At 33.6% G+C, this 8,231-nt stretch overlaps 1 non-coding gene across 1 annotated transcript; it reads right to left on the bottom strand.

Moving 5' to 3' along the window:
• Window positions 1-1,021: 1,021 nt before the first annotated feature.
• LOC128042777 (small nucleolar RNA R71) lies at window positions 1,022-1,128 on the bottom strand. Its single transcript, XR_008198288.1, has one exon. It is a non-coding gene; the product is annotated as a small nucleolar RNA R71 (small nucleolar RNA).
• Between the last annotated feature and the right edge of the window lie 7,103 nt (window positions 1,129-8,231).

Genomic DNA, 8,231 nt, shown 5'->3' with positions numbered 1-8,231 from the left:
AAGTGAATAAATCGTTTAAATCAAATTCATAATAATAGATGAAGTCTAGGTGGATTCTTTCCTGGGTATTGTCTCTCTCATTGGTTATTATTCAATTATTTTCCTGATTTATTTTATGTTGAGTTCTTTAGTTAAATTAATTTAGTAATCTTAGTTTAAAACAATAACTCCAATTTGTCGACTAAATAATAGGAAAACGGTAATTACTAATACTTTTAGTCCTCGTGGATACGATATCTTTACTCACCGTAGCTATACTACTTATCGATAGGTGCACTTACCTTTGTTGTATTTTTAGTTAGTTTCGGGGTACATCAAGTTTTTGGCGTCGTTGCTGGGGATTGAAATATTAGGAACACTTTATTTCTATTAATTTAGCCATTTTTATTTTATTTTTATATATTTCTTTTAATTTAATTTTCAAATTTTAATTTTTCGTTTGTTTGATTTTGGCAAGTTCTTTTGGTTTATGACTAGAAGAAACCCGTCGGGACCATTGCTTTTCAACAATGAAATTGAAAGTACTACTCGAAGAAATCGTAAAGAAGCAAGGCAGAGTCGATAGAATATAGTAGACGAACAAAAGGACAACAATATTACTAAGGAGATAGGTGATAATCAGAATATTCAACTACCTCTTGCAGCTCCTGCTCCTCGCACTATGTATGATTATGCCAAGCCTACTCTGATTGGGGATGAATCGAGTATTGTGCAACCTACCATTGCTGCAAATAATTTCAAGCTGAAGCCAAACACTATTTAGATGGTATAATAGTATGTTCAGTTTGATGGTTTACAAGATGAAGACCCAAATACTCATTTGGCCAATTTTTTAGAGATTTACGACACTTTCAAGATTAATGGCGCCATTGATGATGCCATTCATTTACGGTTGTTCCCTTTCTCGTTGAGAAACAAGGCAAAACAATGGTTAAACTCTTTACCACAAGGTTTCATTACTACATGGGCTCAAATGACCGAGAAGTTTCTTTTGAAGTGCTTCCCACTGGCTAAAATGATCAAGTTGAGGAACGACATCTCTTCTTTTGTTCAGATCAATTTAGAGACTTTATATGATGCATGGAAGAGATACAAGGATATATTGAGAAGGTGTCCTCATCATGGGTTACCTTTATGGTTACAAGTTTAAACCTTTTACAATTGTTTGAATCCCTCAACAAGGCAGTTAATTGATGCAACAGCTGGTGGTACACTGAATAATAAAACACCCAAGGTAGCCTATGAGTTTATTGAGGAGATGGCACTGAATAATTATCAGTGGCAAGTCATGAGGACAAAACTAATGAAAGAAATCGATGTTTCTAATTTAGATGTAGTCACCATGTTATCAAACCAAGTGGAAGCACTAAATAAGAAAATTGATAGTTTATATTTTTCTACGCAGGAGAATCTAGTGATACAATGCGATATAAATAGAGGTGGAATGACTAATCAGAATGTTTACCCTTCAGTCCTAGCACAGAGAATAAGCAAGTTAACTATATGGGTAATAATGCTAGACCTCAAAATAACCCTTATAGTAATAACTATAATGCAGGTTAGAGGAACCATCCCAACTTTCCTTGGGGTGGCCAAGGAAATCAAAGAACACAACCTCCTTCGGGTTTTCAACAACCTTATCAGCAAGAGAAGAAGCTGAACCTTGAGGAGATGTTGACAAAATTTATATCGGTGTCAGAAACCCGTTTTCAAAACACTGAGGCAGCATTGAAAATTCAGCAAGCATTGATTCAAGGACTCAAAAATTAAATGGGTTAGCTTGGTAAACTAATTTTGGAACGACTACAAGGTAGCTTGCCTAGTAATGCTAAACCTAACTCTAAGGAGCAGCTTCACGCAATTACTGTTCGAGACGTGGAAGGGTTAGTTGAACCTAAATAGAAACCGAGACAAGAAGATGTGGTGAACAATGATGAGGTTGAGGAAGATAGGAAATAACAAAAGTCAATTGTCAAAGAATATAAACCTCAAGTTCCATATCCAAACGTGATGAAGGGAGACCACACGAACGAACAATTTGATAAATCTTTTAAACTCTTAAAAAAATTACACATTAACTTATCGTTTGTTGAAGCTCTTTCGCAGATGCCAAATTATGTCAAATTCTTAATGGAGTTGTTAACAAACAAGAAGAAGATAGACGACTCGTCGACTGTGGAGTTCAATGTAGTTTGCTTGGTCATTCTCCAAAACAAACTACCCAACAAACTAAAAGATCCATAGAGTTTTACTATTATTTGTCTCATTGGTAATTTAAATATTGAAAATGCTTTGGCTGATTTAGGGGATAGTATTAATGTCATGCCTTATAAATTGTTTAAACAACTTGGTCTTGGGAAACTCAAACACACTAGAATGAGTATTCAACTAGCGGATAGAACCATTAGATATCCTAGGGGTATTATTGAGGATGTACTCGTTAAAATCAATAAATTCATATTTCCCGTTTACTTTATTGTGTTAGACATGGATGAGGATAGTGAGGTACCTTTGATCTTAGGTTGACCCTTCTTAGCCATTGTAAGGACTATTATTAATGTTGGTACGGGTGAACTTGTGCTTCGTGTAGGCGACGAAAAAATTACTCTCCAAGCACGTGATTCTGTGAGAGTCTCTAGTGAGCGAGATTATATAAAACGTTTTGTTAATGTTAGTAACCAGATGGCTCAACCCTCTTTGCAGGAAATCCCTCGAGAAAATGTGTTGGAGCCATATTTTAGTCAAGGTGACAGAAACAAAACAACTTATGAAGAGTGAATGGTGCAACTCGATAAACTAGATGAGTAGCGAACGTATGTTGAGGAGAAATCGAGAAAACATGATGTAGAGCCAAAGCGACGCCATGATGAGCATGTGATTAAAGCGAAGCATTTTAAGGTTGAAGACAAAGTACTGCTAGACAAATCGGATCCACGAATCTCTCTTTCGGAGCTTGAGTCAAACGGATCGAACTCATTTATGGTACTGAACGTCTTCCCCTACGGTATAGTCAAGGTAACACATTCTGAGTTCGACACATTTAAGGTAAAAAAAATACTCGACTCAAGCCTTATCTTGGTATTAAAATTGATAACGAGAAAGAGGAGTTTCGGCTTCGAGAACCACTATAATCGTACGCATACAAGGTAAATTTGAGCTTAGACTTTAAATAAGCGCTTCTCGGGAGGCAATCTTAGTGTTTAATTTTTTCTAATTCTTTTAATTTTATGCATGTTAATTTGAAATTAATTAAATTAATTTTTCAATTAAAAAATGTGTTTTTAACCCACACGGCCTGGTCACACGGGTGTGTCCTAGGCCATGTGCACAAATGAGTGTTCTACAGTGAGTCACATGGTCTGGCGACACGATAGTGTGGCACACATGGCCTGGAAGCACGGGCTTGTCATAGGTCATATGCACAAGGGAGTGTTGTACAATGAGTTACACGGTGTGAAGACATGACCATGTAGGTCACACGGCCTAGACACACAGGCGTGTCCTTGGTCGTGTGAGTCTTGGGACTTAATTTTTCCAAATTCGATTGTTACACGGCCTAAGGTGATCCACACAGTCGTGTGAATACTGAAGTTAATTTTTCAAATTTAATTACAAGTCAGTGAGTTACACGGGCCACAGACACGGTCGTGTGGCCCAACACGGGCCTAAACATGACCGTGTCCCATTTTTAACCCAAACCCTAAATTTGTTTTTCTTCCCTTTCCCTTTCACTTTGTCCTCTATTTCTTCTACCCCATTACCGTTCAATCTAACTCCTCACCATCCCGATGCCATCGAATTCCATTCACTGTCTAAACCCTAGCCGTCATCAAACCTTTCCCTCACTAAACCGGCCACGTCACTGCACCCCTGCCCCCCACCTCTGAGCGCCTTCCATTTTCTTTTTCCCCCTCTCCCTTCGACACTGCAACTCTCCCACCGTTCGTGCTCCTTCCCTCTCTCGCACAGCCGTGCGAACCACCAGTCTCCTTCGTGTGCACCACTTCCTTCGTGCCGTCGTCCCCACCCTCCAGTCCCCACTGTCGACTGCCGGTCCCCCACTGTTTGCCTTTCCTTTTTCTTTTTAGATTTATTATTATTTATTATTTTTGCTTTTCGTTTCATTTTTCTTATTATTCCTATTTTTACTAGTTTTATTTTTTGTATTTTTATTATTATGCTTATTCTTGTTATGATCATTTTTATTATTTATTTTATCATTCTTTGCACTATTATTCCTATTATTGATTATTCCTATTATATTATTATTTTTAGTATTGTTCATTATTGGTTCTTTTTAGTATTAAGTCTTGTTTCTTTTAGTATTCTTTTATGATTATTGTTTATATTATCTTCGATATCAATTTATATATTTTTCGTCTAGTTGTTGATGTTGACTTTGATTTTTATTGCATGGGTTATTGGATTGCCTCTACTCTGATTGATTCGTCCACTGGCTTCATTTGATGTTGAATATACCCAATTAAAAAGTGTATCAATTATTTTATAGTCTAATTTTTAAATAATTGGATATATTCATACATTTAAGAAAAATATTCAAACGATTTATAAAATTATATTTAATTTATAAAATATTTTACTTTTTATACATCCTAAAAGTACCAATAGAATTAAAACATTGATGCACATATAAATTTTTAAAGAGTATTAATTTTTAATATTTTTAAACTTTATATAATTTATAAAATTGTCTTGAATGAATCTAAGCATATGGTTGTCTAGATTCATTCTAGACTTAATTGTTAAATGGTTTTTTATTAATTTTAAATTTTATTTAAAATTTTATAAATTTTAATAATTTTTACAAATTTATAAAAAAATTTTATTTTTAAAAGAAATTAAGCTTTGAAACAAATGAACCTAGACAACTTTTTTGTCCAGGTTCATTCTAGTAATAAATTAAATATTCTTTTTGATTTTTTTTCTTTTTTGTGATTTGAGCAACTGTCGTCGACATAGAATGCCACGTCAGTGTTGTTAATGACCATGTCAGCACTATAATGTAACCTCCCTAACTTGGTCTAGATGTTAGACCCAAATTCGAGATATTACATTAGCCACCGAGATGACCTAGTAAGCTATCAGAGTTTATAAAATAGTCATTTTACAACTTTTTATTTTATTTTTAGAAGAAAACTTAGTTAATTACCAATTTATTTATTACACAAAAAATTTAATTATAATTTAACAGCAAAAAAATTGACACCTACCTTAGTTTTAATAAAAGATTGTATCTCATGCATAGATAATTAAGTTTCCTAATTTTAATAACCTAAATCAATATTAAAGGTCATGTATGATGAATAAAATATTACAGTATTCGAATAATCTAAAATATCAAATAATGAACCTAAAATATTTTAACAAATAAAACTGAGTGAGACCCTCCGGATGTCGTGTTCGCGTCCTACCTTGGTGGATTATCTATAAAGAAGAAAATTAAAATGAGGAGTAAGCTATGACGTTCAATGTGAGTTCAATCACAAGAAAGTCAGTGCAAAAGTATAAGCATACAGAAATATGTCACACAGAAATAATTTACAGTGGCAATATCAAAATATCAATGTTTCAGATTATTCATCAATATATATATGTATATATATACCGTATCAAGATTTTTAGTTTTGTATGCACATGTTTTTACGGATGCTATACAGTTTCAATTTTAATATAAAAGATCTTACCCCACCGTTACACACCACAAATGGGAGTTCCCCTTAACTCCAACCACCAACACATTGAGTTGTGGCTTAACCACCAAAATTTTGTAGGTAAATTGTTAATGGTTGTGTACACACAACAAAACACTATAGATGGAATCTGCTTATGGGTACACATCAAAATAATGTAGGTAAATTATGCCACTGGCCGTGGATGCGCAACATGATTGCAAGTAATAACTGTTGATGGGTTGTGGATGCATAGAAAGACGTCGCAGATGGAATCTTCTTATGGCTGTGGGTACACAAAAATAACATCACAGATAGACTCTACCTATGGCTATTGATATACAACAAAATAATGTAGATAAACTATCAATACTTTATTCGTACATATCGTTCCACCCCTTGCAATGCAATATGGCGTGCTCATAACAGATCAATACAGTAACATTTAATATGCTTTTAACAAAACCATACGGTAGCAATAATTATGCTTATAATAGTTTGATATAGTGGCAAATATTATGCTTATAGTCGATCGATTCAGTTAGCAAAAGCCATGCTTATCATATGTTCAGTTTAATAGTAACATAAGATAGGTTGTACATACAATCACAAATACATATACCATAGACATGTATATATAATTCACAATTCATGCAAATATATATAATATTAATTTAGTCAATTAGACCATGGATTCTAACCTTATTCATATCATCAGAGACTTAATTGAATAAAATAGAACACTAAAAATAGTTAGGGAACCATTCAGGGACTAAACATAACAAATTATATAATTCTGGGCAAAACTATAAATTCTTAAAAATAAGGGCACATGGCCGTGGCGAGGCTGTGTTGGGTGCTATAGATTGTGTAGAGGGGTTACACTGCCGTATGCCTAGGCTGTGTAATAGATTGTGCCGGTGTGGAAATTACAAAATCAAGTTACAAGGAAGACACGACCGTGTGGCAGGCCATGTGGAGGGTTCTTGGTGGTGTGAGATTCGAACTAGCCTAGGGTTCCAGTTACACATGGCCCTATGAGAGGTAGTGTGGCCCTAATTTGAAGCACGATTTGCCCTGATTTACTTGTAAAAGAACACACACCTTTAACTAGGATCTTGACCCATGTTCCTCGCACTCAGATTTGGTCTGATACACCTAAAACGGGTCATTTAAACGAAAATTTTACACGAGTTAACGTTTGATTTCCAAGATTTATCAAGATTCATCGATATTAATGAAAGATTTTTCAAGAACCGTGAGCGGTTGATTAATTGTTTTGAAATATTAATATTAGATAGAAATTCTATGAAATTTTGAGGTCTAAACTTTAAAACAAGATGTACTTATCGAACTTGATAGAACTACAGAAACTATTGATGAATTCAAAAATTGGTAGAAAATCGATTTACCGGGGATTGATTTAATATGGAAAGCAAAATAATTTCAGCAATAGGAAGAAAATTTTGATGCAAGAAGAGGATGGAAAAGAAATATGAGAAGAAATAGGGAGAGAGAAAAGAATTCTATTTAGGGTTTGAAAGAAATCAAAAACCATGTCTAATTGGGAAAGATTAAACTAAATAGCTAGGGTTTTCAAATTTTAAGGGAGTTACATGGTAATTTACCCATGTTGCCAAATATAAAATAAAAATAGAGGGAGAAAATGGCATGGCTCGATCTTAGGGATACAAAGGGGAAAGGTAATGCTTAACCGTTTAGGTTGTTGCCCATTCTTGTTGAGTTTTTAATTCAAATAATATTTGATTTAGTATGGTTTTCAACCTAGTTTGTTGAAAATAAAAGGTTAAGAAATGAAAGAGGAGTGGATAGAACATAGGACCTCTAAGAAGTGCTCTAACACTTTGAAATTTAGGAGGTTAGAATAATTATGTGTTATTGTATTAATCTAAAACAAAATCTGATTAGGAGGTCTAATTTGAAAATAGTGTGTTTTAATTAAATTAGGACTGAATTGGAAAATGAGTAAAAATAAATTAAAAATATTAATCTTGAGTCTTGACTATGAGTATAAATTATTATGAACTAAAATAGGAAAGTGTTAAAAACTATAAAGTTGAATAAGTTAAATAATTGATTAAAAGTATACACTAATAAAGAATAGGTAAGTTGAGCATGAAATAGATATGTACAATTAAGTGACTAAAATTAGCATGAATTGAGTCTTAATGTTAATAGTTAAAATCTTTAGAAATTATTTAAGTAGCTAAGTTCCAAATCTCACTTTTTGCATTTTTCCTCTATATTTTTCAAGCCATTAAGGATGGGAACCAAGTTAGTGAAAGATTTAAATATGGTAGAAATAGAATATGATATGGGTAGTAGCTTAATGGTTAACCTTACTCTTTTCCACTGGCACGTTCAAGTCACGCTAACTCCTTCCAAATTTTTGTTGATTTCAGTAGAATGGGTTAATTACCAAAATAGCCCCCTAAAGTTTGCTTAATCTTATCTATAATTCATATCTTATCCTTTTTCAAAATTCAAATAGAATTAAAATTCCACTATCTTTTTAAATAC

This window comes from Gossypium raimondii, chromosome 7 (assembly GCF_025698545.1).
Source record: "Gossypium raimondii isolate GPD5lz chromosome 7, ASM2569854v1, whole genome shotgun sequence".
Classification (NCBI taxonomy): domain Eukaryota; kingdom Viridiplantae; phylum Streptophyta; class Magnoliopsida; order Malvales; family Malvaceae; genus Gossypium; species Gossypium raimondii.
The sequence above is the reverse complement of the archived record's forward strand: the minus strand, read 5'-3'. Positions and strand labels throughout refer to the sequence as shown.